At 41.1% G+C, this 18539-nt stretch overlaps 1 protein-coding gene across 9 annotated transcripts in view; it reads left to right on the top strand.

The window, feature by feature from the left end:
* The window catches only part of DNAJB6 (DnaJ heat shock protein family (Hsp40) member B6), a 387002-nt gene that overhangs the window by 23963 nt on the left and 344500 nt on the right, over nt 1-18539 (top strand). For 2 of the 9 annotated variants that reach the window (XM_085631958.1, XM_085631964.1), the window contains exon 2: nt 17666-17727. The exons of 6 other annotated variants lie outside the window; for them this stretch is intronic. The gene's annotated coding sequence lies outside the window, so the exon portion shown is untranslated. Of the gene's footprint in view, nt 1-17665; nt 17728-17869; nt 17926-18539 lie in introns of all 9 variants that reach the window. One more of the 9 variants, XM_085631963.1, reaches the window with a different exon arrangement.

The following is an 18539-nucleotide window of genomic DNA, read 5'->3' as shown; positions in this document are numbered from 1 at the left end:
GGAAACTGTGATAACTTAGCAGAGAATTTCTGGCCATAGGCTTTTGATATAGTTCTGTGTGTATCCTACTATTATATGGGTATAGTCTGAGATCTAAAAAGGCCAGGGACTGATTGTTAGATTCACCAGTAAACCTTAGGTTACCATCACGGGTATTCAGCCATTCCGAAAAAGTATCAAGAGATACCTGGTCACCTTCCCAGATGACCAGGATATCATCTATATAGCGCTTCCATAGTTTAAGTTGGTTATGAAAAGGGTTATCCAATGGGTAGATGTGCTTTGTCTCGAAACCATGCATGTAAAGATTGGCCATGCTCGGTGCACAGGTACTGCTCATGTACCAGTGGTTTGCCAATGAAGTCTTGTCCTCCTTTTGTGTAGCCAGTGAACAAGGGCGGTATTCACGCCCGAAACGCGTATGGCAAGTCAGAGGGCGGGTGTGGTCCATGCTGTTACACCACCGCCGGCAGCAAGTGTGTGTCAACCCTCTCGAGTGTGAGCCTCTCATCTTGGGCAACCTGTTTCTTAATATTACGCGACTCGTCCGGTCGCTGGGAGGCCCCGCCGCTGGCTCTGGCGGATCGACACTGCTCAGCACTAGAGCGGTGATTTGAACGAGAGGGGCCTGAGCTGTTGGTACATATTGGAGATGTTGCAGTAATGTGATCACATCACCCCACCCACTGGGGTAGACATTTGAACTTTGGGAGCATCAAGACGCCCACTGGGGTAAGCACCTTGCAATGTTTGTGGGCAGGAACTTCATATACCAGCATGCCTTGCCACAGCCCACATGGGCGGGACTTAACAACGTGCAATAAATACAGGTGCGGACAATGAAGTCTTGTCCTCCTTTTGTGTAGCCAGTGAACAAGGGCGGTATTCACGCCCGAAACGCGTATGGCAAGTCAGAGGGCGGGTGTGGTCCATGCTGTTACACCACCGCCGGCAGCAAGTGTGTGTCAACCCTCTCGAGTGTGAGCCTCTCATCTTGGGCAACATGTTTCTTAATATTACGCGACTCGTCCGGTCGCTGGGAGGCCCCGCCGCTGGCTCTGGCGGATCGACACTGCTGAGCACTAGAGCGGTGATTTGAACGAGAGGGGCCTGAGCTGTTGGTACATATTGGAGATGTTGCAGTAATGTGATCACATCACCCCACCCACTGGGGTAGACATTTGAACTTTGGGAGCATCAAGACGCCCACTTGGGTAAGCACCTTGCAATGTTTGTGGGCAGGAACTTCATATACCAGCATGCCTTGCCACAGCCCACATGGGCGGGACTTAACAACGTGCAATAAATACAGGTGCGGACAATGAAGTCTTGTCCTCCTTTTGTGTAGCCAGTGAACAAGGGCGGTATTCACGCCCGAAACGCGTATGGCAAGTCAGAGGGCGGGTGTGGTCCATGCTGTTACACCACCGCCGGCAGCAAGTGTGTGTCAACCCTCGAGTGTGAGCCTCTCATCTTGGGCAACCTGTTTCTTAATATTACGCGACTCGTCCGGTCGCTGGGAGGCCCCGCCGCTGGCTCTGGCGGATCGACACTGCTCAGCACTAGAGCGGTGATTTGAACGAGAGGGGCCTGAGCTGTTGGTACATATTGGAGATGTTGCAGTAATGTGATCACATCACCCCACCCACTGGGGTAGACATTTGAACTTTGGGAGCATCAAGACGCCCACTGGGGTAAGCACCTTGCAATGTTTGTGGGCAGGAACTTCATATACCAGCATGCCTTGCCACAGCCCACATGGGCGGGACTTAACAACGTGCAATAAATACAGGTGCGGACAATGAAGTCTTGTCCTCCTTTTGTGTAGCCAGTGAACAAGGGCGGTATTCACGCCCGAAACGCGTATGGCAAGTCAGAGGGCGGGTGTGGTCCATGCTGTTACACCACCGCCGGCAGCAAGTGTGTGTCAACCCTCTCGAGTGTGAGCCTCTCATCTTGGGCAACCTGTTTCATAATATATATATATATATATATATATATATATATATATATATATATATACACGTTTCACCAAGTGTATAACATACACAAATGCACTCCTCCCCAAAGAAGAAACTGCGTCTCAAATGGATCACGAAGATTTAATTAATGTGCATTTAAGCCAAATAAATACCCAACGCGTTTCGACGAACATATCGTCTTGGTCACGGGTAAATATCTGTTTTAATTCAACAGTTACATACATTCAAGGAAGCATCGGAACAACGCACAAACTTTGCGGAAATAAACAGTGAAAGATGACAGTAGTTTGCATGTACTCCTAGCTGGCGGCATGGCGGCCATCTTAAAACTGTAAAAAGGCATAATACTTTATCAGACACACTGGTACCTCAATAACGTTTTACGTTCAAAGTGAAGGAAATAACTGAATAGAAAAAACGAAATGACTTAATTCATACACATACATGAATTACAATATACAAATAATGTTAATTATATGGCGGCTTGCATGTTGTATGCTTACTAATCTGAACCGCTACTCGTTTGGATTATTACATCTACATACAGTCAAGCATTTCTTTGGCCATTCATTTTCTATATGTCCTAATCTGAAACAGTGGGTACCTCAGCCAAGCGCCCCAAGTGGAATAAAGAAATTGTTATTAGCATAAGTCAATAGAATTCACAACATATCAGTGTTAAACCCAAGTGGGTGAAAATTACCAAAATTGATGAAAAGAGGAACATCCGCATACATCCAACATTTCATAATGTACATTATATATCATAAGAGTCGATTCAAATAATTTGAATTATATCCAGTGAAGAGTATGAGAAATGTAAACTTATTATACCAAAAATGCAAAAAATTTGCAAAATGTACTTAGCCCAAGTGGGCCCTCAATTATTCTTTTACTTCTTTTTCTGACTCTTATTCTTGATAGTAGCCTCTTTCATCCTTAAATTCTACTTCTTGGACCACCTAAACATAACAGAGTAGAAATAGCAAAGAAAACAAAAACTGTCTATCCAAATAGTGCTCTCATATCAAAGATACACAGCACCGATGCTAAAAAAAGAAGAGGGGATCAATTCAGAATCGACAAGGAGGAAAACATCAGAGCATGGTAAAGGTATGGCAGAATAGCAAAGAGAATTAGAATAAAGGTGTGACAATAAGGTTCAGAACATTAACAAAGAAACTAGGGACCTAGTCCTAGAAGACAGTAAAGCGCAATAATATATGTGTGAACATATATATGTAAAAGATCTTACTATAACTCCTGAAAAATAGGGGAGAATAAGGGGCGAGAAATCAACCCAAGCTCTATGCTTAATCCCCCAAATGCCAAGACAGTTCTTCCTCAAAATTTAATCCTGCTGGAATCTTGGTGTTGAGGTCCATAATGTACCTGGATTCAAGTTGGCGTAGTTTGCGAATTCTATCACCGCCCCTGTTGGAGGGTAGAATTCTAACTATAACAAAAAATCTTAACAGGTTTCGATTTACTTTGTGGAACTCTTCGAAGTGTCTGGCAATTCGGGATAACTTATCTTTATTCTGAATTGCCCTCATATGTTCCAAAATACGTTTCTTGGCAGCAAACATAGTGCTGCCAACGTATTTTTTAGAACAAGGACATATCAGAACGTAGACACAATCTGACAAACATGTCAGATGCTTCTCAATGCGTCTGTTGGAGTCAGAGACTGGATAGTGTACTGTTTTCACATTAGAACTAGTTTTGCACGCCTTGCAGGACATGCACGTGAAAAAACCTTGTATATCCATGTTAGAACCTTTAGTACAAGGCACCTCATTGCTGCATAATCTATCCTTTAGAGAATTCGCTTTTCTGTAGGTGATATTAACAGCATCTCCTACTATATCATCTAAAGTAGATTCAGTCTTAAGGATCGCCCAATGTCTATTAAGACATTTCCTGACTTCATGAGAGCTAGAGTTGAACGTAGTAATGAATCTCACAACCTGATCATCCTTCTCCTTCACTGTTTCTTTTGGTCTCAACAATTCAGATTGTGTGAACTGCATTGCCTTTGAGAGTGCTTCTTGTATCACATTAAGTTTATAGCCTCTCTCTACAAACCTTTTGATCATACAGTCACTTTCATCTTTGAAATCCGCATCCGTACTGCAATTTCTCCGGGCCCGGAGAAATTCCCCATACGGAATGCTGCGGATCAGGGTTTTGGGATGACTGATTTCTGCGTGTAACAAAGTGTTACCTGCAGTGATCTTACGATAGAGTCGAGAACACAGTCTGTTATCCATTGCTTCAATTTCCAAATCCAAGAACTGAATTTTCTGATTACTGATAGTACCCTCAAATTTCAGATTCTTGGTATTCCTATTCAGAATGGAGATGAAATTCTCAGCTAGTTCACGAGAACCATCCCAAATAATAAACAAATCATCGATATACCGCAGCCACACTTTCACATGGCTGCGGTATAACTCATATGTTCTGGACACCTGCTGCTCCCAGCAGCCCATGAAAAGGTTGGCAAAGCTGGGAGCAAAACAAGTGCCCATGGCTGTGCCTTGTTTTTGTCTATAAAAATTCTCATTAAAGACAAAAAAATTGTTCTCAAGACAAAATTTCATCATGCATAAAACCATTTCATTGTGTTCCAAAAATGAAACGGACTGGTTACCCAAAAATATTTTGCACGCTTCAGGACCATCCACATGTAAAATAGATGTATACAGGCTGCAAACATCCAAGGTAATTAGCAAAAAACTTTCCTGTCAGATGATATCTTTGATTTTGTTCAGGAAGTCTTTGCTATCTTTTAGATAAGAAGGCATAGTCTCCACATATGGACGCAAGAAAAAATCCATGTATTTGGAAGTATTTTCTAGTAAAGAACCTATTGAAGAGACAATCGGTCTCCCAGGGGGGGGGAGATAGAATTTTTGTGCAATTTGGGTAATAAATAAAGAATGGGTATTTTAGGATTACGATTCATGAGAAAAGAATATTCGTCCCATTCTAAAATACCCCTGGAATGCCATTCTTTAAGCATATTGTGAAAGATGACATTTGACTCATCTATGGCACTGATAGATACTCGCTCATAGCAATCCTGATCATTGACCTGTCGTAGCCCTTCTTGTATATAATCCTGCACATTCAAGATAACAACGTTCCCACCTTTATCTGACTGGCGGACCACAATATTCCGATCAGATTGTAAAGATTTAATTGCCAGTCTGTGTTCTTTGGTCAGGTTGTCATCCAACCATTTTCTCTTTTTCGCCAAATTTTTAAGGTCATTGATTACCAATGTTTCAAAAATATCAATGCCACAGGGTGGCAATGTCGGGTTAAAAATAGATTTTGGTTTGAAATGGTTGGGACAGTTTAGATCAACCTTATAGCCCAATGTTTGTGCATTGATCGGTCCTAATTCCACATTGTCATAATCTAATTCCTTAAGAGCAATTAGGGTATTTACTTCATTGATAGTTTCAGTCACCGGAGAACATGTGGAAACTGTTCTAGGGACTACAGTGTTTTTTACTTTCAATTTGTGCCATTTATGCAAACGCAATTTGCGTGTGAAATAAAATAAATCGATTCTTTCTTGGGGGTAAGAAAAGTTAGAGGAAGGACAGAAAGAAAGGCCATATTGCAAAACCTCAAGTTCAGCAGAACTAAGGTAACGTAGGGAAAGATTTACCACATTCCTGCAGTCATTCATTTTCCTCGTCTCTTTTGACCCCGTGTTTCCTCTCCCATTGGGGTTGCTGTTGCTTTTCCGCCATCCACCCCTCCTGATTTGCTTGTGGATGGTAAAGTTTCTCTTGAAGTTTTTCCTCTTCCTCTGCCGCGTCCTGTGAAGCTTCGTCCGCGTCCTCTTCCTCGGCCTCTGTCGATTTGCCAATTCTGTTGACTTGATGTCAGGTTCATTAGACGGAACTCCTCCCAAAAATATGCCGACTTGATTGGAACATTCCTTGATTGCGGGGTACCATCATCTGAGACATCACTTTCACTGACGTCGCTTTCAGCTCCACCACCTGTTGGAATTGTATCTATACTCCCTTGTAGTCCTTTGCGATTCATATGGTCATATTTGCAACTAAACGTAAATACTCTGCCTGATTGGTAATCAATCTTGTCCCGCAAAAATTTCCTTTCTTTCTTTGCGATGATCTCCTCCTCATGTTTGTCTGTCCTTTTATTTCTCTCATCCAACTTGGTGGTAAAATTCTCAATCGTATCTTCCTTCTGAATCTCTTCTTTCAGTTCTGAAATATTCTTGAGCAAAATAGCTCTCTCCTTCCAAGTATACTTAATTAAGATAGACCGCATGCGATTAGAGCAATCCATTAGATTCTCCGCCCATTCCTCAGCAAGTTCGGGATCCGGGTCTTCATATGATGGAGCAATCAGAATACGAAGTCCTCTTGGGACTCTTTTTTCTTCTTGATACTTTTCCAACGTGATTGCCTCCCACCATTTAGAGATTTCTTTTCTCATAAGTTTTTCAAGTTTTTGGTATTTATGCTGTAGGGACAAGGGTGCTGCCACCTGTTCAGCGGCTTGCGACTGCTCAGCCGTTTTTACAAACATGGTTTTAGCTCTGAGTCTCCTCCGTGATTCTGTATCCTGATCCATGGTGATCGTTATTGGCTTTCAATACTACAAATGGCCAAGCTCTTATTCCGCTGCCATTATGTAGAATGCACTCATCTGAATGTTCTTCCAATATCTATATATGACAACCAGCCGGTAGTCCTATGCTGTTATGGGGGAGCCCCGCAGATCTCAATGTACAATGCGTGCAGAGATAAGGCAGGGAACGCAGCGGTACAAATCACTTTGACTGGAGGCGATATCCAAACGGAATATCTTGAAACAATGACTGACTATGACTGAGGGAAACCGAAAATCACTTACTGGGGGCCTTGGTGCAGTATTCCAAGTCCATGGGACCTCCGTCAGTTATAGCGGGATCTCGCCCAGTAATCCACGTAGATCGTCGCACCGGATTCACAATAATTGCGGCGTCCACCCAGCAGTCCGTTTCACCGCGTTGCACCGCCGCTTTTGTGTCCCGGAATCTGAGGATGTGGATACTTTGTTAATTTGGTATCCGGTTGACCGCGGTACTTCTGGTGAGGAGAAATTTTGAAACGGACTGCTGGGTGGACGCCGCAATTATTGTGAATCCGGTGCGACGATCTACGTGGATTACTGGGCGAGATCCCGCTATAACTGACGGAGGTCCCATGGACTTGGAATACTGCACCAAGGCCCCCAGTAAGTGATTTTCGGTTTCCCTCAGTCATAGTCAGTCATTGTTTCAAGATATTCCGTTTGGATATCGCCTCCAGTCAAAGTGATTTGTACCGCTGCGTTCCCTGCCTTATCTCTGCACGCATTGTACATTGAGATCTGCGGGGCTCCCCCATAACAGCATATGACTACCGGCTGGTTGTCGTATATAGATATTGGAAGAACATTCAGATGAGTGCATTCTACATAATGGCAGCGGAATAAGAGCGTGGCCATTTGTAGTATTGAAAGCCAATAACGATCACCATGGATCAGGATACAGAATCACGGAGGAGACTCAGAGCTAAAACCATGTTTGTAAAAACGGCTGAGCAGTCACAAGCCGATGAACAGGTGGCAGCACCCTTGTCCCTACAGCATAAATACCAAAAACTTGAAAAACTTATGAGAAAAGAAATCTCTAAATGGTGGGAGGCAATCACGTTGGAAAAGTATCAAGAAGAAAAAAGAGTCCCAAGAGGACTTCGTATTCTGATTGCTCCATCATATGAAGACCCGGATCCCGAACTTGCTGAGGAATGGGCGCAGAATCTAATGGATTGCTCTAATCGCATGCTGTCTATCTTAATTAAGTATGCTTGGAAGGAGAGAGCTATTTTGCTCAAGAATATTTCAGAACTGAAAGAAGAGATTCAGAAGGAAGATACGATTGAGAATTTTACCACCAAGTTGGATGAGAGAAATAAAAGGACAGACAAACATGAGGAGGAGATCATCGCAAAGAAAGAAAGGAAATTTTTGCGGGACAAGATTGATTACCTATCAGCAGAGTATTTACGTTTAGTCGCAAATATGACCATATGAATCGCAAAGAACTTCAAGGGAGTATAGATACAATTCCAACAGGTGGTGGAGCTGAAAGCGACGTCAGTGAAAGTGATGTCTCGGATGATGGTACCCCGCAATCAATGAATATTCCAATCAAGTCGGCATATTTTTGGGAGGAGTTCCGTCTAATGAACCTGACATCAAGTCAACAGAATTGGCAAATCGACAGAGGCCGAGGAAGACGACGCGGACGAAGCTTCACAGGACGCGGCAGAGGAAGAGGAAAAACTTCAAGAGAAACTTTACCATCCACAAGCAAATCAGGAGGGGTGGATGGCGGAAAAAGCAACAGCAACCCCAATGGGAGTGGAAACACGGGGTCAAAAGAGACGAGGAAAATGAATGACTGCAGGAATGTGGTAAATCTTTCCCTACGTTCCCTTAGTTCTGCTGAACTTGAGGTTTTGCAATATGGCCTTTCTTTCTGTCCTTCCTCTAACTTTTCTTACCCCAAGAAAGAATCGATTTATTTTATTTCACACGCAAATTGCGTTTGCATAAAAGGCACAAATTGAAAGTAAAAAACACTGTATCCCTAGAACAGTTTCCACATGTTCTCCGGTGACTGAAACTATCAATGAAGTAAATACCCTAATTGCTCTTAAGGAATTAGATTATGACAATGTGGAATTAGGACCGATCAATGCACAAACATTGGGCTATAAGGTTGATCTAAACTGTCCCAACCATTTCAAACCAAAATCTATTTTTAACCCGACATTGCCACCCTGTGGCATTGATATTTTTGAAACCTTGGTAATCGATGACCTTGAAAATTTGGCGAAAAAGAGAAAATGGTTTGACAACCTGACCAAAGAACACAGACTGGCAATTAAATCTTTACAATCTGATCGGAATATTGTGATCCGCCAGTCAGATAAAGGTGGGAACGTTGTTATCTTGAATGTGCAGGATTATATACAAGAAGGGCTACGACAGGTCAATGATCAGGATTGCTATGAGCGAGTATCTATCAGTGCCATAGATGAGTCAAATGTCATCTTTCACAATATGCTTAAAGAATGGCATTCCAGGGGTATTTTAGAATGGGACTAATATTCTTTTCTCATGAATCGTAATCCTAAAATACCCATTCTTTATTTATTACCCAAATTGCACAAAAATTCTATCTCCCCCCCCCTGGGAGACCGATTGTCTCTTCAATAGGTTCTTTACTAGAAAATACTTCCAAATACATTGATTTTTTTCTTGCGTCCATATGTGGAGACTATGCCTTCTTATCTAAAAGATAGCAAAGACTTCCTGAACAAAATCAAAGATATCATCTGGCAGGAAAGTTTTTTGCCAATTACCTTGGATGTTTGCAGCCTGTATACATCTCTTTTACATGTGGATGGTCTAGAGGCGTGCAAACAATTTTTGGGTACCCGGTCCGTTTCATTTTTGGAACACAATGAAATTGTTTTATGCATGATGAAATATTGTCTTGAGAACAATTTTTTTGTCTTTAATGAGAATTTTTATAGACAAAAACAAGGCAAAGCCATGGGCACTTGTTTTGCTCCCAGCTTTGCCAACCTTTTCATGGGCTGCTGGGAGCAGCAGGTGTCCAGAACATATGAGTTATACCGCAGCCATGTGAAAGTGTGGCTGCGGTATATCGATGATTTGTTTATTATTTGGGATGGTTCTCGTGAACTAGCTGAGAATTTCATCTCCATTCTGAATATGAATACCAAGAATCTGAAATTTGAGGGTACTATCAGTAATCAGAAAATTCAGTTCTTGGATTTGGAAATTGAAGCAATGGATAACAGACTGTGTTCTCGACTCTATCGTAAGATCACTGCAGGTAACACTTTGTTACACGCGGAAAGCAGTCATCCCAAAACCCTGATCCGCAGCATTCCGTATGGGGAATATTTCCGGGCCCGGAGAAATTGCAGTACGGATGCGGATTTCAAAGATGAAAGTGACTGTATGATCAAAAGGTTTGTAGAGAGAGGCTATAAACTTAATGTGATACAAGAACCACTCTCAAAGGCAATGCAGTTCACACAATCTGAATTGTTGAGACCAAAAGAAACCGTGAAGGAGAAGGATGATCAGGTTGTGAGATTCATTACTACGTTCAACTCTAGCTCTCATGAAGACAGGAAATGTCTTAATAGACATTGGGAGATCCTTAAGACTGAATCTACTTTAGATGATATAGTAGGAGATGCTGTTAATATCACCTACAGAAAAGCAAATTCTCTAAAGGATAGATTATGCAACAATGAGGTGCCTTGTACTAAAGGTTCTAACATGGATATACAAGGTTTTTTCACGTGCATGTCCTGCAAGGCGTGCCAAACTAGTTCTAATGTGAAAACAGTACACTATCCAGTCTCTGACTCCAACAGACGCATTGAGAAGCATCTGACATGTTTGTCAGATTATTGTGTCTACGTTCTGATATGTCCTTGTTCTAAAAAATATGTTGGCAGCACTATGTTTGCTGCCAAGAAACGTATTTTGGAACATATGAGGGCAATTCAGAATAAAGATAAGTTATCCCCAATTGCCAGACACTTCGAAGAGTTCCACAAAAGTAATCGAAACCTGTTAAGATTTTTTGTTATAGATAGAATTCTACCCTCCAACAGGGGCGGTGATAGAATTCGCAAACTACGCCAACTTGAATCCAGGTACATTATGGACCTCAACACCAAGATTCCAGCAGGATTCAATTTTGAGGAAGAACTGTCTTGGCATTTGGGGGATTAAGCATAGAGCTTGGTTTGATTTCTCGCCCCTTATTCTCCCCTATTCTCCCCTATTTTTCAGGAGTTATAGTAAGATCTTTTACATACATTTACATATATGTTCACACATATATTATTGCGCTTTATTGTCTTCTAGGACTAGGTCCCTAGTTTCTTTGTTAATGTTCTGAACCTTATTGTCACACCTTTATTCTAATTCTCTTTGCTATTCTGCCATGCCTTTACCATGCTCTGATGTTTTCCTCCTTGTTGATTCTGAATTGATCCCCTCTTCTTTTTTAGCATCGGTGCTGTGTATCTTTGATATGAGAGCACTATTTGGATTGACAGTTTTTGTTTTGTTTGCTATTTCTACTCTGGTATGTTTAGGTGGTCCAAGAAGTAGAATTTAAGGATGAAAGAGGCTACTATCAAGAATAAGAGTCAGAAAAAGAAGTAAAAGAATAATTGACGGCCCACTTGGGCTAAGTACATTTTGCAAATTTTTTGCATTTTTGGCATTTTTTGCATATTTGGTATAGTAAGTTTACATTTCTCATACTCTTCACTGGATATAATTCGAATTATTTGAATCGACTCTTATGATATATGATATATAATGTACATTATGAAATGTTGGATGTATGCGGATGTTCCTCTTTATCAAGTTTGGTAATTTTCATTTTTGGCATTTTTTGCATATTTGGTATAATAAGTTTACATTTCTCATACTCTTCACTGGATAGAATTCGAATTATTTGAATCGACTCTTATGATATATGATCTATAATGTACATTATGAAATGTTGGATGTATGCGGATGTTCCTCTTTTCATCAATTTTGGTAATTTTCACCCACTTGGGTTTAACACTGATATGTTGTGAATTCTATTGACTTATGCTAATAACAATTTCTTTATTCCACTTGGGGCGCTTGGCTGAGGTACCCACTGTTTCAGATTAGGACATATAGAAAATGAATGGCCAAAGAAATGCTTGACTGTATGTAGATGTAATAATCCAAACGAGTAGCGGTTCAGATTAGTAAGCATACAACATGCAAGCCGCCATATAATTAACATTATTTGTATATTGTAATTCATGTATGTGTATGAATTAAGTCATTTCGTTTTTTCTATTCATTTCCTTCACTTTGAACGTAAAACTTTATTGAGGTACCAGTGTGTTTGATTAAGTATTATGCCTTTTTACCGTTTTAAGATGGCCGCCATGCCGCCAGCTAGGAGTACATGCAAACTACTGTCCTCTTTCACTGTTTATATCCGCAAAGTTTGTGCGTTGTTCCGATGCTTCCTTGGATGCATTTAACTGTTGAATTTGAATAGACATTTACCCGTGACCAAGACGATATGTTCGTCAAAACGCGTTGGGTATTTATTTGGCTTAAATCCACATTAATTAAATCTTCGTGATCCATTTGAGACGCTGTTTCTTCTTTGGGGAGGAGTGCATTAGTGTATATTATACACTTGGTGAAACGTTCATTAATACAGGATTTCCTAGGACCTTGCTTTTGCACCTCCGCACTTGTGTCCCGGAACCTGAGGATGTGGATACTTTGTGTGTGTGTGTGTGTGTGTGTGTGTGTGTGTGTGTATATATATATATATATATCTCTATCCATCCTGTGGTGCCCTCTTGTGAAAGTCGGCGCTCCTCTTGCGGGGCGGTGCGTAGTTCGTCCGGCAGGGCAGCCGGTAAATATGAACAACAAGAGACCTCTGAGCCCAGAGGTCGGAATTGAACACGCACTCACTCGGAATCTGTTGCTTAACAGGTTTGCTTTAATCCATAAGCAAAACAAAAGCTAAGCCCAACGCGTTTCGGTTCGCAACTCAAACCTTGATCACGGGTAACAACTGAGCACGACCAGACATCATTTATTTCTATTATTGCAGTTATTTCCTGTTGCTGTGATTGCAAAGCATTCTGGTCATTGTAGTGCATTGAATTAACACATATAAAAGTTGTTAAGGATTCTAAGTCAAATGAATTTAGAAAACAAAGAAAAAGAGGGAAGGTGATCATTCATACTGTTGTGTATAGCACTCTATCCCACTTAAAGAATTAAATAATAAAGTAGAAGCTCAAACGCAATAATGCGGCGATTTCACAAAGGATCAACTTAACTACCCTCTAGTGGGTTTATGTGTTGATGTATTTAAATGTCCTGACAAGATAAAATGAGGGGGGACAATCCATATTTTTGAATACCCCCATGTTATAAGACCTGATGATGCATAATGATCTTGTCTTGCTAATAATCATCTGTACAGGCACTTAATCCTGAGGCATTATGGCAATGAAACTTAATACAGAAAAACATCAAAGACCCTCTTGTCCTGACAAGATAAAATGAGGGGGGACAATCCATATTTTTGAATACCCCCATGTTGTAAGACCTGATGATGCATAATGATCTTGTCTTGCTAATAATCATCTGTACAGGCACTTAATCCTGAGGCATTATGGCAATGAAACTTAATACAGAAAAACATCAAAGACCCTCTGGTGGGTAAATACCAGTTTTACACTTTGTTCATGCATATTTTGCCTTAATCCATAGTGACATTTTGACAGATTATACATCTTGATTGTATAAAAGCGAGGTTCATATCCAAAAGGTTATTCTCTGTGTTGGAGTATTAAAAGTGTACAAAAAGTTCCTCATCCTGGTTTAAAACATGAGGGGTCAAAGTTCTGAACGAAACAATGTGCTTAGATTCCTTTTGTCGAAGAAGTTTTTCTCGATTCCCTCCTCGCTCTAAGTTTGGTACTTGTTCGATTCCGTAGAATCTAAGCAATTCCCATTTGCTCTCATGCATTTTTTCCATGTGCTTAGCGATTGCATTAGAGCGATCCATCTTGACGGTGGCTCTAATGTGTTCTAAAATTTGTTTTCTGATTTCACAAATCGTACTGCCTATGTACTTCAAGTTACATGGGCACTCCACTATGTATACCACATAAATGCTTTTACAGGAGAGGTGTTGTCTTATTTTCCATTTCTCACCTTTTCTGACTTCAACCTTCTTTTTGGAGATAGCGATCTTACAGGCTTTGCAGTTTTTGCATGGCCAAAAGCCTTCAATGTCAGTCCATAACCTTTGTGGTTTTGGCTTGAAGTGACTACGAGTCAATTTGTCACCCAGATTAGGTGCTCTCCTGTATGTAACGTTGGGATGGTCCCCTATAAGGTCTGAAATGGTAGTGTCTAATTTTAGAATGCCCCAATGTTTTTTCAGTATGTGGATCAGATCACTGGTTTCAGTGGAGTAGGTAGTTATAAGACGAATTTGCGTGAAATCTTTCTTTGTTGTCTTTTTGTTTATTTTTTTGTATTTCAGTTTCGATTTCTCAATTTGGCCTTCATTAGACTTTTCTTGATTATTTCGCCTGGGTACTTTCTTTTTTCAAATCTAATTTTCATTGCTTTACTATGGTTTTCAAATTCATTGTCTGCAGAACAGTTCCTGCGCAGCCTGAGTAATTCGCCATAGGGTATATTCCATTTTTGGTTAGCGGGATGAAAACTGTTGGCATGGAGAACTGAGTTGGTGGCTGTTTTTTTCCTGAATAGGGTGGTTTGCTAAGGGTCTGATTGACGAAGAAGAAAGAAAATACCTAACCGTTGCAAATCCAATCGAAGCAACGATCTACTTACATTAATTTTACCGTACGCGTACGGTAAGCGTAATCTGCTATTTTCCGAAAAAAATTAAAATTGATTTTTTGGTCTTGGAGGTTCTTTGAGGACACAATCATCAAGGCTAGGTGGTTAGTAGCTGTCTAAACAGCCCCTTTACATGTTTTTTGTCTTTGTTATTCGTCCACCCCTCTGAGTGCGAGAGAGAAAATGGCGGACGCAGCTTCCGGGTTTCGACCGATTCGAATGTTCACTAAGATCTAACAGCCAATCGGAATCGCGCACGGCACCGTACGCGTACGGTAAGCGCACGGAGCGCTGCCACAGACATATATATGCTTTTAACTGCAATTTTCTCAGGATCTACTGAACAGATTTACACCAAACCTACAAAAGGCACTTCCTTGACCTGTAGACTACCTGTCTGCCAAATTTCAAGTAAGTCTGTTCAGCCGTTTGGGCTGTAGCTGTGTCTAAAGGTCCTATGGAAAAATGCATGGGAAAAACGCGTTTTGGGACACCCCTTTTTTCTCAGCCCCCGCTTGACGAATCCCCCCGAGACTTTCAGGGTAGGAGCGGAGCGTAGCGCCCCACCTATTTTGAAAATTTCGCGAGGATTCGTCGACCGGCGCCAAAGTTATTCCATATAGAATGTTGCGGTTTTCCTATGGAAAGAGGGTCCTAACTATAACTATCTACTGGCGACCGCCAGTAGATAATGTGTGTTTATATATATATGTGTGTGTATATGTGTGTATGTATATATGTGTATATATATGTATGTGTGTATGTATGTGTGTGTGTATGTGTGTATGTATATATGTGTGTATATATGTGTGTATATATATATGTGTGTGTGTGTGTGTGTGTGTGTGTGTATATATATATATATATATATATATATATATATATATATATTCACTTAAAAAACCATAGGTTTCACACATGTTGTAGTTAGCTGAACATTTCACTCGTAAAAAACCAATGAAATTCCCCCGTTATAGTTAGTGCAGGCAACTATAACTCACGCGACGGCAATCCTCTGCTGATGACATCAGATATTACATCACTGTATTTAGACACTTATTTACCCATGTCGTCTTCCATTAATTTTTAGCTATACATATATTACAAATTTGTTTTTTCAGAAAGACACATATGTCATCAGTGATGTAATATCTGACGTCATCAGCAGAGGATTGCGCTCGCGTGAGTTATAGTTGCCTGCACTAACTATAACGGGGGAATTTCAATGGTTTTTCACGAGTGAAATGTCCAGCTAACTATAACATGTGTGAAACCTATGGTTTTTTCAGTGAATTTGTACGGTTTTTTAAATGCTAAGTTATGTATTTTTTTTTTTTTTTTTAAGGTTTTTCACCGTGCGCGTACCGTACGCGCACGGACGCAGTTCGCGGAATTTTTCCGTTTCTACCGTGCGCGTACGCTACGTGCACTCCGCGATTTTTCGTAAAAAGACATTTTGGCCCTTGGGGGTCCTTCTGGGACCCCCCGACAAAGGCTAGGGGGTCAGGAACTGTCTACCCTGCCCCCTTTTCACGTTCTCCACCTTTGTTTTTCACCCCCTCAGACTGCGAGAGACAAAATGGCGGCCGACACTTCCTGGTTTCGACCGATTCGAATGTTTACTAAGACCTAACAACCAATCGGAATCGCGCTCGCGCACGGCAGCGTGCGCGTACGGTAAGCTTACCGTACGCGCTCGGAGCGCGCCTATAGATATATATATTGATTTAAATGCTATTTTCTCAGGAAATACTGAACAGATTTATACCAGACCTGCAAAAGGCACATCCCTGACCTGAGGACTACCTCTCTGCCAAATTTCAAGTAATTCTGTTCAGCCGTTGGGGAAAACTCGTTTTGGGACCCCCCCCTTTTTCTCATCCCCCGCTTGACGAATCCCCCCCGAGACTTTCAGGGAAGGAGCAGAGCGCCCCACCTATTTTGAAAATGTCGCGAGGATTCGTCAATCGGCGCCAAAGTTATTCCAAATAGAATGTTGCGGATTTCCTATGGGAACACGGTCCTAACTATAACTATCTACTGGCGACCGCCAGTAGATTATGTATATGTGTATGTGTATATGTGTATATGTATATATATGTGTGTGTGTGTGTATGTATGTATGTATGCATATGTATATGTATATATGTATGTATATATGTGTATATATATATATATATGTGTGTGTGTGTATATATGTGTGTGTGTGTGTATATATATATATATATATATATATATATATGTGTGTGTGTGTGTGTGTGTGTGTGTGTGTGTGTGTATATATATATATATATATATATATATATATATATATATATATACATGATTGCCTTTTCTTTTTTGATAAAACTATACATTCGAGTGATCGTGTCCGATGTGACCATTTCTTTGTAACGTACGTTATTATTTTTTCTGACAGACTGTGCCTTCTACATGGGGTGCTCTTGCGTGTGTTGGCCGGCACCGCAGATCTCTCCCGTCATGGTGTAGTCTCATTGATCGTTTTGAACTACATCTCCCATGGGTCTCATGACCAGGAAGTGACTGTTTACACTTCCGGGCCGTCTCAATACCACAGAGTTTCAGTGGTGCGATTAAAAAGACTCCGTATTCAATCGGGCTTCCCCTTGGGTTTTTGCCATGAAAGGACATGACACAGTTTATCTCCAGGTAACGGGGGGACGATGTCCGTTCTTCGGGCTTTTCATAATTTAAACTGATTATGTCCCGTTACATACGTAAGGACGAACTCTGACACGCTATAGATGTTAACGCTACCACTTGGGACATTGGAGTTTTGTGTAGTGCCTTTCTTGAACTGGTCATCTTTTAGCAATATTGTTGGCCATTGAGACCATGTGATACGAATTCTGAAGGGATATTACGTTCTCAGTTACTTTGCTTTGGGTCTCTATATGAGGATTCTGCACAGATCCTTAGTTATTTAGACAGACTCTGTAAGAGCATTGTGTGGGGTGATCCTAGTTTGGTTGAAATTACATAATTTATGTCTGTTAATGAGAAGATGATCCATATATTGGACTATACAATTTAATTAATTTTTGTTATATTCAGTCTATGGAAGGAGCTTGACCTGTTTTTTCTAATATTTATTTTGTGCTTATGTGTGTTTCTTTCACCCTCAGAAAACTGTGATCTGAGGCAATACTCCCCCCAAAGGTGGAGGTAAATTAATATTACCCCCGAGGTGAGTGATGTTACGTACGTGTTCACTTTTTTACGAAGTTATCACGTGTGAAGTTTTGCTCTCACGTGTGTGGTGTTTGTGCAGGGAGTACACTATGGTTGAAATTCACAATAATTATGATGTCTATATATGTTTTTTGTAGACACTGGACCGGACTGCAGCTGGTGCCACTGTCCTAGAATGACCATATCAAATTAAGTATGGTCTTCTTATTTTTTTTTTATATATTTCACTGATTATTTAGCGGAGTGACAACGTTGGAGATCCTGATGAATGCCGTGAATTTATTATCAATTGGCAGAAACATGTCGACCATTGACTCACAGGACATTATTTCAGTCCTGTATCACTTGCTTTTAATCTTAGCCCATGGGGATAATCATTAACCTCTTCTGTGCCCATGACGAGATAGTCTCGTCATGGAGCACGGTCGCGCTGTGCCCATGACGAGACTATCTCGTCATGAACCCCACCCGCGTGTGAAACGCCCGGCACAGGAGGGGGAAAGGGCGTGGCACCGAAGGGGCTAAACTTCTTATGTCACCCAGGAGCTATTTTTAATGCTCTTTTTTTGTTTTGTATTGTGCACTCTGCCCCTCACTCCCATTGCCTAAATTGGTAACCTTGTAAAACACCTCGCGCTCCTCTCTTACTTCCTCTTGGAGAGTTGTAACCCCTGCATACCTTGCGGTTGCAGTGTGTAAGAGGGGACCCAATGATGAAGCATGTCACCTTTGGGTGAGTGAGGGTTCTCGTCTTTATAAATAAAGACTTTTTTCCTTCTTGTTTCTCACTCTATTGCTTTCTGCTAA

Source organism: Triturus cristatus, chromosome 10, assembly GCF_964204655.1.
Source record: "Triturus cristatus chromosome 10, aTriCri1.1, whole genome shotgun sequence".
Classification (NCBI taxonomy): Eukaryota; Metazoa; Chordata; class Amphibia; order Caudata; family Salamandridae; genus Triturus; species Triturus cristatus.
The sequence above is the reverse complement of the archived record's forward strand: the minus strand, read 5'-3'. Positions and strand labels throughout refer to the sequence as shown.